General features: G+C 39.3%; 1 protein-coding gene across 1 annotated transcript in view; it reads right to left on the bottom strand.

The window, feature by feature from the left end:
* CAPN14 (calpain 14) overlaps positions 1–3580 on the bottom strand; it is a 36716-nt gene extending 33136 nt beyond the window's left edge. The window contains exon 1 of the mRNA XM_087436423.1: positions 3502–3580. The gene's annotated coding sequence lies outside the window, so the exon portion shown is untranslated. The remainder of the gene's footprint in view (positions 1–3501) is intronic.
* Positions 3581–18168: the final 14588 nt, after the last annotated feature.

The following is an 18168-nucleotide window of genomic DNA, read 5'->3' as shown; positions in this document are numbered from 1 at the left end:
GCACCTAGCAGCATAAGTAACTCCACCAAATAACCATTGATAGAAATCAGAGATGGAGGGACCTCAGAGACCACCCAGGCCCAAAGACCCTCCCTCCTATTTTAATGAGGAGTCTGAGGCCAAAGGGCTGAAGTCTATTCCTCAAGGTCACACTGATTATTGATGGCAAAGCTAAGGACAAAATTCTGATCTCCAGACTCCAGGGCTCTTTCCGTATACACTCTGACCTGTAAGTTCAAACCAAGCGAAGTAATTAGCGTTCTCTCATCTTCTGAACCCAGACCTTACAGAGGCCCTTGTGGACTCTGGGTTAAACTGGACCCACCTTTGGAGCTAAAGAAATTTACCTGCACAGAAGATCTTGTTCTTTAAGCAAATGGACAGGCTCTAGTCCCAATGCAGTCAGAAGCCCACCGCCCAAGACCACGCTTTTATATGGTCCTTTCTATGCACAGGAGCTTGGCTGAGAGTCTGAGTTTCCACCTCCAAGAGCCTTGACTCCTCCCCACTGCATGTTCTCTGGAAGGGAGGGGAACACTCAGAGATTTGTGGTGTTATTGTACAAACCCAACTATTTTCTTAGAACACCGTAAAAACAGAACTTGTTCCGGTAATGCCTTGACAAAAGAGAGAGTTAGTCACCTTCTCACTTCCAGATTAGTGACGGTATTTGGAGATAAGACTTAGAACATTATTTCATTGCAGGAAATAGTGCAGTTATTATTTTCTTTTGTGATGTTCAGAGTTTGCGGCAGCCCTCAGGGATTTCTCCTGCTGAGGAGGAACTTCGTGACTCCGTTGTGCTACTGAGAGGTCTCTCTCCCTTCCCAAATCTACTTCCTGAATCCCCCATTTCTGCCAATTTTGTCTTCATGTCTTTGGCCACTCAGGGCTAGAAACGTTGACCCCTATTGATTTCCTTACCTTTCACCGGCCATTCCTCCCCCGAAACATTTCCTGAGACTCACTTGGTAGATCTTTTGTGGCGATTTCTCGGCTCTCCCAGGATCCTTCCCATAGGCTCCCACGACCACTTGCACAGATTGTCATCACAGCAGTTAAGTCAGTTCTAGCTTGCCTGACTCTGTGCTTGCACACTGTGGATCCCCAAGACACAGAGCAATGCCTGGCACCTGGTAGGTGCTCAATACGTGCCAGTGGGATTAAAGAGTCCCGCACCCTAGAACTCTTCCCCCCTCTTCCTTCCCACCTGCTTATCTGCAGCAGTCTGCGCCAAAACTCTAATTTTTCACACCTTGATCTTTCTGGGCAACTATCACCTCACTCATTATATTAGTACTGATAAGAAAAGTAATGCTGATGACAATAGTGATTATGGACTGAATGTTTGTGTCCGCCACCGAAAATTCACGTCGAAGCCCTCAGCCCTCAGTGTAGCCATATTTACAGTAAGGAAATAAATGAGCTCATAGTGGTGGGACCCTGAACCAAGAGGAATAGTGTCCTTGTAAGAAGAGACACTGGAGATCTCTCTCTCTCTGTGTGCACTGAGGAAAGGCCATATGAGGACACAGTGAGAAGGCAGTAGTCTACACACCAGGAGGAGAGTCCTCACCAGAAACTGACCCTGCCAGACCTTGATCTGGGACCTCTAGCCTCCAGAACTGTGAGAAAATGAATTTCTGTTGTTTAAGCCACCCAGTCTATAGTATTTTGTCATGGCATCCTGAGCAGACTAAGACAAAAACCAACATCTAGTGAGCACTTTTGACATGCCAGGTACAATGCTAAGCACATTCCCTTCAGAGTCTCATTGAATCTCCACAATTTTGTGAGGTAGTACTATTATTATCCCCATTGCACAAAAACGAAACTGAGGCACAGAGTGGTAACTTGACCAAGATAACTACAGCTAGTAAACAGCCGAGATGGGACTAAGTCCCAGCTATGTCATAATTCACTAATGTTTCATCATATTAATCAAGAAACCATCTCCTTGTCACTGTTAAGACAAATCCAAAGTGTTCCTCCTGAGTTCAAAGCTCTTTGAATCTCTGCCCTCATCTCCTGTTTCAACAGCCACCCCTCCTTACGCTACTTGGTCTTACTGATGCAAATAATCAATAACCAATCTATAGACAAGAAAGATAGAGTGATATTTATTGAGCCTAATGTGAGGACTAGCCCAGAAGAGCTCTCTTCTGTGGGAAAGAAAGCTCTCCAGAGAAGCGTGGTTTACAGCATGGTTATATACTGTTTCAGAACAAAGAACACACATCAAGCATGACAGGAATATAATTTTTTTCCAAAGTCACAAGAGATGTTTTGCTAAAGTTTAGCACATAAACAGCAGGTCAATTTCACCTTGGTTATCTGGGAAGAAAAGCTTATCTTCAAAGAAGTAATGGCATCGGCATTAGAGAAAGGTAGCTATTACAGTCCTATCTTTAAAGAGCGCGTTCTTCGCTTTGGGAAAATGTTTGAAGCAGATGTACAACGCACGTTTGGTGGGCCATAAGTCAGGCTGCTCTGGGAAATATGAGTTTTAGGCTGAATCAGATTTCAATCAGAATGGCTTCCCTGTATACCTCAATATGTGACAACTTATGATTATTTTCATCAGTCTGCAAGTGTCGCAGGGGTAACAGGAACAGTGGATTTGGGAATCGAAAGACTGAAGAAAAATCCCGTTAAGAAAACTTCAATTTTTCTCTTCTGAAAAATCAGAATAACAATTCATCTCTAACTTGAGGCTCATTTAGGGCACACATCAAATCATAAATGTGGAAACGTTTTATAAAAACTGCAGGGCTCTATCTACACACATGTAGAGGACTGTTGTTATTATCAGTCTCCAAGCTATCTCCCAGATGTAACTTTTTCATTTTCATCCTTCATCCTGGCCCTTAATTATCTTCCCTCTTCCATTCGTCATTGTTTCAGGAACTTCCTGCTGGGGGCTGCTTCTCATCCTTGGGTGACCCTCCATACCTAGCACAGCTCTGGGGCTCACTCTATGCTGGAGCTGTTCTTATTACGGTCTTCATTTGGCTTATCATAAATTGTGCAGAGGATTAGCAGAGCCCTCTAGATGCAGAGGGTGAAGCCCAATGGCCATTTCTTCTTTTGACAATTCTTGAGAATTATTGTCCCAGGTGAAGGAAACAGATGGCCAGGGAGGCTCACAACAGCCCTATGACTTTTGGTATTTCAGAGGTCATATGTCCCTTCCCCAGGCTTCTGTTTCTCACCCAGGACAGACTTGTGTTCCTCAGAGGAAGGTAGTGAAGTCAGGTCCATCTGAGAATGACTCTGTCTGTCTCTGCACAGCACAGGCAGCACCTGACCCAGGAATGTGTTGTGGACCAAACGGGCTGACAAATTTGTGATTTGTGACCAGGAATTTATTTTTCTGTGTAAACAAGCAGTGGGGAAGTTCCCAAGAGGGCTGTGGTGGTCTACATAAGCTCCCAGGCAGCAGGACCTGAGCACTTGCTGGAGTTCTAGGTCCTGGAGGCAAATCCGAAGGAGAAAGGAAGCATTTCCTTGTCTGTGCTGTGCAGCAGAGTATTGGAGAAGGAGCACTGGCCCAAGAGTTGAGAAACGTGGATTCAGGTCCAAGGTCACTGATTATGCAAAGCTGGGCAAGCCACCACCTCTCTCTGAGACTTAGTCAGTTACATAACAGGGAATTTGTGCTCCGTCATCCCTCAGTTTTCTGGTATGACATTCTATGACTCCGTTTGTGACCTGCCCTGAGAAAGTGCTCAAAAGAGGTCAAGCGTGTCTCTGGCACCTTCTTACCCCAATTCCCGGAGGAGTTCCCCACTTCCTCGTCCTCTCCTCTCAGAGCCCAAGCGCCCCACCCAAGCCCGCTGTTCTCACAACCTAAGTGTGCTTTCTAAAGCATCTCCTTCCCTTTCCTCCAATCAACATTCTCACTCCTTCAGGGCCCCAGCAAGCAATTTGATTGAACTAGCTCTCAAGAATATGTGAATTGCTCACAGAATCTTAACCTCACCATACCTCACCATAGGTATTTGCATTTTTTAAAATAGAAAACTCCTTACCCAAATGAATCCCTGATTGTTAGAATTTCAGGCAGTGAAATAAGAAGTGAAAGATCCCAGCTGAGGAATGAGTTAGGTGCCCAGTATGGTAAATAACAACGGCTCAAGTGTTTGTTCCTGCTCACACGGGTCATTTACTTTATTTAATTAGACTCGCATTAAAAAACAAGTAACACTGGTATGTGTCCAAAACAATTGTAAGTGGGAAAAACTACTGAAATACTTGTGGACAAGCTCAAATATTCCCTGCATTGATTCCCTTCTTTTTAATTGTTATTATTTTACTGAAGTCATATTGGCTTACAACATTGTGAAAATTTCAGGTGTACATCACTATATTTCAGTTTCTGTAAAGACGGCATCTTGTTCGTCACCAACAGTCCAGTTTTTATCCATTACCATACATATGTGCCTCTTTATCTCTTTCACCGTCCCCCTAACCACCTCTCCCAGGTAACCACTAATCTATTCCCCTTATCTATATGTTTGTTTATCTTCCACATAAGTGAAATCATACCGTATTTGTCTTTCTCTGTCTGACTTATTTCGCTCAGCATAATACCCTCAAAGTCTATCCATGTTGTTGCAAATGGCACAATTTTGACTTTTTTATGGCTAAGTAGTATTCCATTGTATAGATATAAAACATCTTCTTTATCCATTCATCCGTTGATGGATACTTGGGTTACTTCCACGTCTTGTCTTTTGTGAATAATGCTGTGATGAACATAGGGATGCATAAATCTCTTTGAATTGTTGATTTCAAGTTTTTTGGATAAATATTCAGCAGTGGGATATCTGGAACATATTGTATTTCTATTTTTAATTTTTTGAGAAATCTTCATACTGTTTTCCATAGTGGCTGCACCAGTTTGCACTCTCACAAGCAGTGTATGAGGGTTCCCTTTTCTCCACATCCTCTCCAACATTTGTTATTTCTTTTCTTGTTAATTATAGCCATTTTGATGAGTGTGAGGTGATATCTCATTGTAGTTTTGATTTTCATTTCCCTAATAATTAGTGATGTTGAACATCTTTTCATGTTCCTGTTGGCCATCTGTATATCTTCTTTGGAAAAATGTTTGTTTATATCCTCTGTGCATTTTTTGATCAAGTTGTTCATTTTTTTGTTGTTGAGTGGTACAAAATCTTTATATATTTTGGAGATTAACTCCTTGTCAGATATATGATTTGCAAATATTTTCTCCGAGCTGATGGGTTGTCTTTTCATTTTGTTGAAGGTTTCCTTTGCCTTGCAGAAGGTTTTTAGTCTGATGTAGTCCCATCTGTTTACTTTTTCCTTTGTTTCCCTTGCCTGGGTAGACATGGTATTCAAAAAGATACTGCTAAGACTGATGTCAAAGAGTATACTGCCCATATTTGCTTCTAGGATTTTTATGGTTTCAAGTCTTACATTCAAGTATTTAATCAGTTTTGAGTTAATATTTGTGTATGATGTAAGATAATGGTCTACTATTATTCTTTTGCACATGGCTGTCCAGTTTTCCCGACACCGTTTATTGAAAAGATTTTCCTTTCCCCATTGTATGTTCTTGGCTCCTTTGTCAAAGATTAGCTGTCCATAGATGTGTGGTTTTATTTCTGGGCTTTCAATTCTGTTCCATTGATCTGTGTGTCTGTTTTTGTGCCAGTACCATGAGGTTTTGATTACTATGGCTTTTTAGTATATTTTCAAGTAAGGGAGTGCGATACCTCCAGCTTTGGTCTTTTTTCTCAGGATTGCTTTGGCTACTCGGGGTTTTTTATTGTTCCATATAAATTTTAGGATTCTTTGTTTTATTTCCATGAAGAATGTCATCGTGATTCTGATTGGGATTGCATTGAGTCTGTAGATTGCTTTAGGTGATACGGACATTTTAACTATGTTTATTCTTCTAATCTGTGAGCATGGAATATCTTTCCATTTGTTTATGTGTTCTTTGGTTTGTTTCAGTAAGATCTTATAGTTTTCAGTGTATAGGTCTCTCACCTCCTTGGTTAAATTATTCCTAGGTTTTTTTTTTTTTTTTTTTGCTGCAATTGTAAATGGGATTGTATTCTTGATTTCTCTTTCTGCTAGTTCATTGTTAGAGTACAGAAATGCAATTGAATTTTGTATGTTGATTTTGTACCCTGCAACTTTACTGTATTCATTGATCATTTCTAATAGTTTTTTGGTGGATTCCTTATGAGTTTCTGTACACAGAATCATGTCATCTGCAAATAGTGATAGTTTTACTTCTTCTTTTCCTATTTGGATCTCTTTTATTTCTTTTTCTTGCCTAATTGCTCTGGCTAAAATTTCCAGTACTATGTTGAATAAGAGTGGTGAGGGTGGGCATCCTTGTCTTGTTCCTGTTCTCAGATGAATAGCTTCCAGTTTTTCACTGTTGAGTAATGTGGGTTTTCCATCTATGGCCTTTATTATGTTGAGGTACTTTCCTTCTATACCCATTTTATTCAGAGTTTTTATCATAAGTGGTTGTTGGATCTCGTCAAAAGCTTTCTCTGCATTTATTGAGATTATCATGTGATTTTTATTCTTTATTTTGTTAGTGTGGTGTATCACACTGATTGAATTGTGGATGTTGAACCATCCCTGCATCCCTGGAATAAATCCCACTTGATCATGGTGTATGATCCTTTTAATGCATTGTTGTATTCCATTTGCTAATATTTTGTTATGGATTTTTGCATCGATGCTTATCAGTGATATTGGCTTGTAATTTTCCTTTTTTGTGTTGTCCTTGTCTGGTTTTGGTATCAAGGTAAGGTTGGCCTTGTAGAATAAGTTAGGAAGCTTCCCATCCTCTTCAATATTTTGGAATAATTTGAGAAGGATAGGTATTAAATCTTCTTTGAATGTTTAGTAGAATTCACCAGAGAAGCCATCTGGTCCTGGACTTCTGTTTTTTGGAAGGTTCTTGATTACTGTTTCAATCTCTTTACTTGTGATTGGTCTATTCAGATTCTCCATTTCTTCTTGATTCAGTTTTGAGAGGTTGTATGATTCTAAGAATTGATCCATTTCTCCTAGGTTATCCAATTTATTGGCATACAGCTTTTCATAATATTCTCTTATAATCCTTTGTATTTCTGTGGTATCTGTTGTAATTTCTCCTCTTTCATTTCTATGTTTATTTGAGTCTTCTCTCCTTTTTTGTTAGTGAGTCTGGCCAAGGGTTTGTCAATTTTGTTTATCTTCTCAAAGAGCCATCTCTTAGTTTCATTGATCCTTTCTATTGTTTCTTTAGTCTCTATTTCATTTATTTCTTCTCAGATTTCTATTATTTCCCTCCTTCTACTGACTTTGGGCTTTGTTTGTTCTTTTTCTAGTTCTTTTAGGTGTGGTGTAAGATTACTTATTTGAGATTTTTCTTGTTTCTTGAGGTAGGCCTGTATTGTTATAAATTTCCCTCTTAATATCACTTTTGCTGCATCCCCTAAGAGCTGGTATGTTGTGTCTTCATTTTCATTTGTCTCCAGGAATTTTTTGATTTTTCCTTTGATTTGTTCATTGACCCAAATGTTCAGTAGCATGTTGTTTAGTCTTTACATATTTGTGACTTTCCCAGCTTTCTTCTTGCAGTTGACTTCTAGTTTCATATGATCAGAAAAGATGCTTGATATGATTTCAGTCTTCTTAAATTTATTGAGGCTTGCTTTGTTTCTCAAAATATGAACTATCTTTTAGAATGTTGCATGTGCACTTGAGAAGAATGTGTATTCTGCTGTTTTTGGATGGAATAGTCTATATATATCTATTAAGTCCATCTGGTCTAGCATTTAATTTAAGTCCACTGTTTCCTTGTTGACTCTCTGTCTGGATGGTCTATCCATTGACATAAGTGGGGTGTTAAGATTCTCTACTATTATTGTGTTGCTGTCAATTTCTCCCTTTAGGTCTGTTAATAGTTGCTTTATATACTTTGGTGCTCCTGTGTTAGGTGCATATATATTAACAAGTGTTATGTCTTCTTGGTGTAATGTCCCTTTTATCATTATATAATGCCCATCTTTGTCTCTTATTATCTTTTTTATCTTGAAGTCTGTTTTGTCTTTTATAAGTACAGCTACACCCACTTTCTTTTGCTTGCCATTGCTTAGAGTATTGTCTTCCATCCCTACACTTTGAGCCTTTGTTTGTCTTTAGAGCTGAGATGTGTTTCCTGGAGGTGGCATATTGTTGGGTCTTGTTTTTTAATCCATCCAGCCACTCTGTCTTTTGATTGGTGAATTCAGTCCATTTACATTTAGAGTGATTATTGATATATGAGGTCTTAACACTGTCATTTTATCTTTTGTTTTCTGGTTGTTCTATATTTCCATTGTTTCTTTTTCCTTGTCTTTCTGTCTGCCATTTCAGTTTGGTGGTTTTCTGTGATGTTTTTCTTCATTTTCTCTTTATATATGCTTTGTGACTCTGCTTTGATTTTTTGTTTTGTGGTTATCATGAGGTTTGTATAAAAGATCTCATAGATGAGATAGTCCTTTTTCTGATAGCCTCTTATCTCTGTTAATCTATGCCGGTTGCATCCCTTTCCTCTTCCCCTTCTATGTTTTCCTTGTTACAAATTCTTCTTTTTTATGTTGTGAGTTTTTAAGCTAATTGTATTTGTCATAGTTATTTTTTATGATTTCTTTTCCTTTATCTTTTATGTATAATTAAGTGTTTACTAGCCTATTCTGATATAGAGCTGCAATTTTCTGATTCTGTCTGTCTATTTATCTCGTTGCTCAAGGTTTTGTAAACCTTTGCTTTTTAGTTTCAGATAGGAGGGCTCCTTTCAACATTTCTAAGGCAGGTCTAGTGGTCAGGAACTCCCTCAGCTTTTGTGTGTCTGGGAAAGCTTTTATTACTCCATCGTATCTGAAGGATAATTTCGCTGGATAGAGTATTCTTGGCTGATAGGTTTTATCTTTCAGTGTTTTGATTATGTCATTCCACTCTCTCTTAGCCTGCAGGGTTTCTGCTGAGAAATCTGCTGAAAGTCTGATGGGGATTCCTTTGTAGGTTTTTTTCTTCTGTCTTGTCCTTAATATTTTTTCTTCATCATTGACTTTTGACAGTTTTAATATTTTATGTCTTGGAGAAGGTCTTTTTGCATTGAGGTAATTAGGAGTTCTATTAGCTTCACATAATTGCATGTCTGGTTCCTTCCCTGGGTTTGGGAAGTTCTCAGCTATTATTTCTTTGAATAATCTCTCTGCTCCTTTCTCCCTCTCTTCTTCTGGGATACCTATGATCCTTATGTTACTTTTCCTAATTGAGTTGGATATTTCTCAACGAATTTCTTCATTTTTTTAAAATTCTTAGTTCCCTCTCCTCCTCCACCTGACTCATTCCTTAGTTTCTATCCTCGAGCTCACTAATTCTCTCCTCCATATGGTCTGCTCTATTTTTTATGCTTTCTACATTATTTTTCATCTCATTTATTGTGTTGTGCTCTTTATCTCCAGAATTTCTGTTTGGTTTTTTTTTATAGCTTCAATCTGTTTGGTGAAGTACTCCTTCTGTTTGTTAATTTTATTCCTGAGCTCATTGAATTGTCTTTCTGTGTTTTCTTGTAACTTGTTGAGTTTCTTTACTATAGCTATTTTGAATTCTCTGTCAGTCAGATTGTAATCTTATGTGACTTCAAGTTTGGTTTCTGGAGAGCTGTCCTTCTCCTTCTGTTCTGCCATGTTACTGTATTTCTTCATGGTGTTTGATGAATCGATCCTTTGCTGGCACATTTGTGGTAGTAACCACATTTCTTATTTGGGTACAGCTTTTGTTACTTTGGTTCTGTGCTGCTTCTGGTTGTATTTGAGAGCCTACACTTTCCTCTCTCCACTGCCTCTGCCAGGGGCATTGTCAGTGCCCTCCTTGTGCTGCTTGTGCCTCAAGGGTTTCTGGTGCCTTCACTTTAGTCTCAAGTGTCACCACTGGGGTCGCCAGGCTGCAAGCACTTCTACTGCTTCCAGGGTTGCCTGGGTCTTGTGTTCCTCGACTGGATCTCCATGGGCTCAGATGCTGCTGCCCCATGCACCACTTGTGCTGCTGTTCCTGAGGTTGTCTGGGGGTGCTGGTTGCACCACTCACCCTCACCTGCCCCAGTGGTGTTGGGTTCATGGGTGTCTCAGTCACTGCTGGGAGACAGTGGACCTGGGGAATTATGTGCAGCCCCTGCTGCTGGTGGAGCTGGAGTTGGGGATGCTGCCATTTGGGGCTGGGCCACAGGTTCTGCTGTGGTTCCTGAAGCCTCTTGTCACAGGTTCCACCTGCCACTGCTAGCAGGGAGCAGGGGCTAATCAGGGAGAGGTTTTTGTTGTGGCTCACTGTGCAGCCTCTGGTCTTTAGTGCTAGCCAGTGTGTTTTTAAAACTCAAGTCAGAACACCCCACCCCAGCCAGGAAAATCCAAATTTTGTATACTATCCCCACTGTTGGAAGGACCTGGATACTGCTGGGGGTGGGGGGGCATGGATGCTGGATCAGCTGGTAGACAGGCAGGCAGCAATCTGATCTGCTCTGTCTGTACCCACTGGGACCACTTGAAGGCATGCAAGCTAATTCTTCTAGGAGATGGGCAGGTAGCCAGCTGGCCACCTTTTCTGCCCTCACCAGACTGCTTGAGCAAGCTGTGCCTGTTTTCTCACAGGCATTTAGACCATATGAGGATCTGTGCCCTGGATCACTGCTGCTGGGAGAGGGGAGGGGCTGCTCCCCTAGTTCCACTACCTTCTGGGGGGTCCAGTCCACCGACCTTCAGCTGTATAGATGCCTGGATCTCTTATGTGTCCTTTTGTGCTGTGTAGGGAATCCTCTGTTGGTCACTGGATGTCTGACTGGTTGTAACTTAGAGGGGAGAGGAAAAGGGATCAACCCACTCCACCATGATGCTGACATCACCCTTGATTCCCTTTTTTGCAGATATAAGAGTAAAACAAGAAAATCACGAGATATTATAGTACTGACAAGGATTACTCCTGGCAGCCCTATAGATAGGGATTTAAGGTCCTGCTGGTTCTGACAGCATCAATGCTTCATAAAATCAGTTGACAAGTTCTACTTTTCTCTGATGGTTTTTCCTGTTTAATTTTTGTTCAGTTGGTTATATGTTTTTAAAACTAGGATCCAACAAGAAAAAGAAAAGGGATTTGATTTGCGAGTGGGAGAAAGGACAATAACATGTTCAGAAAAATGAAAAGAAAAATTGGTGGTTCTGTATAAAACTTTCACGCAGTAGAAATTTATCCAAAAACCAAGATAATAAAAAGAGGCTTTGTGGGCTAGCTCATAAATTAAAAGTCATTTTCAAGGTTCCAAAGTAAATTCTAAGACCTAAGTTATTAATTCCTTCACACTCAAAATACTTTCAGAATGTCATAGGAAAATATCCTTTAAGAAATTCACTGTGAATTTTGGAAATAAAAACAGAGAAGTTATTTTTTCAACATGAGGGTGTTTTCTTAAGTTATCAGATAGCTCATTAGAATTTCAAGGACATTTATTTCTAACTTATAACTCAGGTGAACTTGAAATGACAAGGCATGCTACATCTGGGAAGGGCCTGAGGATGGGCTGGGAGCCACGCAAATCAGGGAGGCAGGGCATGATGGGGTGGATGAGGGTGAAAAGATGCCGAAATACACAGAGGTCAAGCTCCAGACAGGCGGCATCAGAGAGGGTCCAAAACAGCAATGGTGACCTGGCCACAGAGCACAACTGGATTACTGGAAAGGTGACAGAGCTAAGGCTGACCTCGGTCTCATAGGAAAGTGGTCCGAGGTAGGGAGACCTTAGTGGAATTAGCATGCAAGTCAATTTCTTGATCATAGAGTATCAAACAAGCAAAGTTACTGAAACAAACTTCAAGGCCCCATGAAATATCTAAATTGAGCCCTAGATATTTGCCCAGTCTTGGGGCAGAGTTGGTCACTATATCTTGGGTGGATGGAGGTTAAGTGGAAGCAGAAGCAGGAACCTCCCTCCATCATTCTCCATTCTGGTTATTGTTTTGTCTACCCCACCTTCTCTGATCTAACACTGGTCCCAGGGAACAGGCTTGTTCAGTGCTTGGAGACATATTGTGGCACACTTACCTACGACAAATGTAGACATTTCAGTTAGATGAGTCATGCATTTTGGCATTTCTCTGGAAAGTTTGTGAAATATCTACTAATCCAGCACTCTAGCCTGTTTTTTTTTCTCAATATGTTTTTTTCCCGTGACCTTTGGAAGGAATCTGGTAACCTAATTCATGAAAACATGCTCATGATTGAAAACAGTTTGTCAAATGCCAATGATTCAATTACAAAATATAGAAGCATAGAACTTTATCTCCTAACAATAAGCCACTGGGAGAGATCCTTTTTGTGTGATAGGCCTTCCTGGTATACCCAGAAATCACACGATTATGAAGTTATGGACTATTCCTCCAAACAAAGACTGTCCAAAGATAGAAAACAAAAAAGGTCTACAGCATGATTTGTTTTTTCATTTATTTTTTAACTCCTAGTCTGGTCCCCTGACATATAAAAATGTTGTCTAGACTCTTTTCTTTCAAAGTCTCATAGTGCACATCTCTTGTTTTCTGTCTCTATTCTTAATTGTGTTCTTGGCATTATTAAACTTGTCCAAATCAATACTTGACTACAGAACGTAGTTCTAAGCATTCTTCTTCCTGACCCTTACTTTCTTCCTGATATCATCTTCCCCTGTCTTACACTTTTACCTCTACTCATCTGTCTGCTTTGGTTTGTTTATTTGTTTGTTTGTTTTCCATTTGCCTTGTGTCTTGGCCTGTCTTTCTTGGTACCAAGTTTGTTTGCCACTGTGATGCTCAGGACAGGGAAAAGTGACTGTGGAGAGAGCAGTGTGGTTTCCATATTTCCTTCCAAGAGGCAGTGGCAAGATTTCTGTTAGGAAGGAAGTCCTGATAGTAAATAAACCATGACTAATCTCAGGGGTACAAAAATGAGGAAGACATAGTGCCCAATGCCCAGAAGATGCAAGAAAGGAGGGGGAGAGTGTCCAGAAGTCAGCAGCATCCCAGCCAGGGGGATGACTCCAGTAAAGCTGCCAACATAGTAGTTCCAATTCCTGAGCATTTCGCCATGCCTAACCATCTAAAGTGATGTCTCTGGCACAGAGGCTTCAGGATCTGCAATCAAAGGAATTCCTCACCTTAACCATTATGTCTACTAGCCATCCTCAAACTTGCATTCTACTAAAATAAAGCATTTCTCTCTTTCCAGAAAACAACACATTTTTATGGAGCATGTGGGCTAAAGTTTTCAGCAGGAACATGGTAGGAAATTATGTTGAAATAAATTTTCCTCCTACAGTTCCGTGGAAGGGTTTGTGCACGCCTTTCAAAACACAAAAGACCAAAGATCCCTTTACTTGAGAAGCAAAATCTCTGAGAAGCTTTTGAGTCTGGGCTTTCTGGAATGAAGCAGCCTCTCTGACAACATTAAGCACCTAGTAACCCTCATCTCTGGCCCCTCAGTGCATGCTGTGTTTTGCCTTGATCTGCCCTCTCTGGAATTGTGGAGCTTGTGTCTTAGAAAGAGCTTACATTTGGAGCCAGATAAACCTGAGGTTTGAACCCAACTCCACCACTTAACTAGTTGGATAGCCTTGATACCCTGACTTACCTCTGAGGGCCTCAGTTTTGTCATCTACAAAATGGGGATGACTACTTTGTAAGATTAAGAAAATATTCAACTATTCATTTTGTATTGAATACAAAACATTTAGTCTAGTGGCTGGTACATTATAAGCATTCAATAAATTTTGTAAAAATAATAATTATGATTATTCTTTACTGATTGGATTTAGTGCTTACTGAGAGGTCTTTGGGAAACTCTTAACCCCTGGAACTGACTGTGGTTGCCTACAGGATATCCAGGGGACACCTAGGCTGGAGATATGAATGTTTAAGACTGCATGCAGATGGTAATTGAAATCTTGCAAGTGGGTAATATCATAGTAGTAGATTGATTGTTCTTGGTACACCATATATTCATAGTTTTTGTCCTCTCATGTGACAGCCCTTCAAGTATAAATTTAAAATTTTAGTTCCTTAAATTATTCACAACACAATGTAGTAACTGGTTCCCTCACTGTTCACCATGTCACATCAGGCCACATCTGGGGTATATCCATCAGTCCAAGACCCTATACTTCATAAAAACTGAGGCACGTCCCCTGCTCTGCCTCATTCTAAGTTTGAAGCTTCAGTTTCTCTATCTGGGAGAATAATGACACTTTGAACTATTGCTGTGAAAACAAAATGACTAATCTACGTGACAACACAGCATAATGCCTGCCGCATAACAGGCTCTCGGTCAAGGTTGACAGTCATCACCTCCTATGTTTGTCTTCACGCAGCTAGAGCCTTATTATTTTGGGCAAGTACATCCCAGTGTTGACTCACATTGAGTTTGCTGTCAATTAGATCTCATGTCGCATTAACATGTGAATTCCATCCCGTCCTATAAAGGAAAACCCTTTGAGAAGTTGCTGAAAGCAGGCTTGAGTATTCTTGTGGCTATGAGTAGAAAACTCCCCAAATCTCCTCCCCCTCCTGTGGTCTCAGTTTCTATGAATGGCATCATTCATAGAATGATCATCACCCAGATTCCAAGAAAGAACACTCAGAGTACATAACATACACATGTAATTATGTGTGTAGGATTCTATATACACACAAAATTATGCATCTGTTAAATCTGAGAGGATGCTACATACCAGATGCTTTGTTTTGGTAGAATAATTTTTTTTTTATCTGACCAAAAGGAAAAAAATGTGTTAGAAGAGATCACAGCTCCCAAGTCAAGGGGACAAAAGAAAGAAGAATCCAGATGGGTATCAGAATAGCATTGAAATCAGGAACAAAACAAGAATGATACTTTTTTATTTTCAATATTGTTCTGAAAATTATTGTCAAAATATGAAATATAATTATAAACCAAAGTAGTATTAATAAAGAGGAAAAACTCTAGTTGATGATCCTCATATAACTAGAAAACCTAGGAATGAACTAAAAATTATTATATTAATGAGTATTAAGTAAAACAACTACATATAAGATAAAGATTTTTTAATGTCATTCTTATGTATAACAGTAAGCAGTTAGAATTTATCATAACTGAAATATCTCATCCATAGTAATAATAAAAATATAAAATAACTGAGAATAATCTTAAAGGAAATGGTTTTGATCTATTTAAGGGAACTAGAAAAAGTTTATAGAGATGCAAAAGATATTTGAATAAATGGAAAGTCATACCATGTTCTTGGATGGAAAGATTAAATATGAAAAAGATGTTCATCTTCCTAAAATTAATTCTAGTTTTAATGAGATTCTGATAAAAAATATCCCAACCATCCTGTTTTGTAGGGGAGGGAAGAGACAAGGAGAAGGTAACTGACAAAACTTCTTTAAAATTAATCTGGATGAATAAACACACAGACAAAAGATTAATTTCCTTGTTCTAAAAACAAAGAGCTCTTTTCAAAACAATGAGAAAACACTGAATGTTTTTAGAAAAATGAAGGATAAACAAAAATAGACAATCATATAAGAAATATAAATGGTTAATAAACAAATGAAAAATTTCCAACTTTTTGTAATATATATACTAATACTCAAAAATGAGATATCATGTTCCACTTACCAAATTGGTGAATATTTTTAAATAATAGCATATAGTGCTAGAGGGAAAAAGAAAACCCTAGGAACTCCAATATCATTGTGATAGGAATATAAATTGATGTACATCTTTCAAAAGGCAATTGGTGATAAGTATCAAAAGCATTGATAGTGTTCCCAATAATTCCATTTACAAAATATATATTAAGTAAATAAAACCATGGATCGAGATTTATGTACAAAGATGTTCATCTTTCAGTGGCCATCACTGACACAGAATAGATTACTTTGAAACAGAGCTTTTATTACTGTTGACAATAATTCTGCAAATCACTTGTATGTTCATCATTGAGGATGGTTGATTAAATTACAGAATTTCCATATAGCTGAATATTAGCATTCATTCCAATTTAGTTGTTTGAATAGTTTTTCAGGATATGTGAAAGACTCATCTTGGTATGATGTCGACTGGGAAAAAAAGCAGATGGTAAGTAAATATATACGAACAGAAACAAGACTGAAGAAAATCACCCCAAATTTTCATAATTACTTCTCAATTAGAAGAGACAAAAGATTGAGAGAGAGAGAGAGAGGAGGAGGAAGAAGATAATAAGACAAGAAGAAAGTGAGACTATCTAAGAAATTTAAAAAACATATTAGTAAGAGAGGGTGACATTAAAATGTATCATAAAGTTACAGTAATTTAAATGGCATGTTACTAAAAACAGACAAACAGCTCACTGAAACAGAACAGATAATTCTGAAATAGGGCTTATATTATTCAATAATTTATAATAATTTATCTTTAAGGAGGCTTGACAAATCAAAAGAGAATGGAAGATTACTCAACAGAGAACTGGTAAAGAATCTGGAAATAATTTTCAAAACATCACTACCCCACAACTTTATACAAAAAAGAAAAACAAGATGATGAATTTAAAAGTCACATAAAAATTTTAAACTACAGAAAAATTTGAAAGAAAATAAATTCTCAAATTCCTGAGCAGGGGAACTCTTTCTAAGTTTAGTGTAATAGAAGAAGAAATCATAAAGAATAAAATCAATAGCTTTTGCTATAAAACAATTTTAGACTTCAGTAAGTAAAAAAAAAATCCTATAATAAAAATTAAAAGGCAAAATACAAACTAAGTAAAATAAAAATAAATACAATTTTAAAATAGAGAAAAAGCAAGATGTGGCTACTGATTAGCAGACTTTTAATTTTCACCATTGTCTGCTTTTGTGTTTTTAAATAATTCCGGCTCATATCTTGTCTCTTTCCCAGATTCCCTCTGCTCAGAGACATTTTGTGATGGTCGTTGCCTTATTATTTTGTGATCATTGGCCAACTGCAGGCAATTTACATTTCCAGTCTCTTTGCCCATCCAGAGCCACTTCAGGGATAAGTCAAGTTTGGGGGCCTGCACCAGCCTTGTGCTAGGCTTTAAAAGAGAGATGAAAACCCAGCTTTCCTCCCGGAGGAGCTTCCTCTAGCTCCCCTAGTGGGGAGACAGACAAAATTTACAACCCTGGAAAGATGCTCAGTGCTGGTTCCAGGCTCCTTCAGCTCTGGATTCTTGTGCGTTTGGCTGCTTTGTCACTTTTCTTACCCAAAGGAGGTTGTTTAGTGGGATGCTGCAATCAAGATACCACTTGCAGGGACAGACTGATATCTCTGGGCTCAGAGCCAAGAACTTGTTTCTGTTTTTACTTTGATCAAGAAGCTTGGAGCCGCACATGCTGCTCACCTCTAAGGAGCACTGGGTGCGCTCATCTCCCCCTGACGTTATCGCTGCACCACCCACCTGCCCATTCCTCTCATATCTATTGCCTCAAGGTTACATTATTTCTAAGAATTCAAGGGATTTGGGTAAGCTGCCTCGCGTCTTTTGTGGGTTGAGGGGAAAGTAGATAGAATGATAGATAGCTCCACAGAAGATACTGTGTGGGCAGAGCTTTCAACCTGTCTGCTTGAGTGTGCCTCTAGGGGAAACATCCCTTTCCTTACCTTCAGGATTGCTGTGAGCACCAGATGCTGCAATGGCGAGGCCCACCCTCTAGAAACACATGCGCTGTGAAAGCAGGGACTGAGGAGGAAGGTGATGATGGAGAGGTTTTCTAATTATAGCTCACACCTTGTAAGTAACAAATGTTTTGCCTTTGGCAGAGGAGGTTCTTAGAGAGAAAACTGAGCTGTGGGGGCTCCTCAAGCAGGCGTTTTAATAAAACCAGACATACATCACTGCCTCCAATGGTGTGGGCTTTCTTCTTTGTGATGTTGGACTTTTCAGGTTAGCTCTGCTCCTGGTACACCTAAGGATGAAACTATCTTTCTGCCCGTGAGAGACACATGTCCCAGCAGGTAAGTAGATGTGGCAGCAATGGTGTGGATGGGGAAAGTTGTTCCTGGACAACTGGACAACTGGACTCTGCCTGACCCTGTTTGTTCATCTCCTTTTCTGTTGACAAACTTCCTGAGAACAATTTCCTAATC

This window comes from Ceratotherium simum, chromosome 11, assembly GCF_057802395.1.
Source record: "Ceratotherium simum simum isolate JZ-2026a chromosome 11, ASM5780239v1, whole genome shotgun sequence".
Lineage (NCBI taxonomy): Eukaryota > Metazoa > Chordata > Mammalia > Perissodactyla > Rhinocerotidae > Ceratotherium > Ceratotherium simum.
Note: the sequence above shows the minus strand (reverse complement) of the source record. Positions and strands in the feature narration are given on the sequence as shown.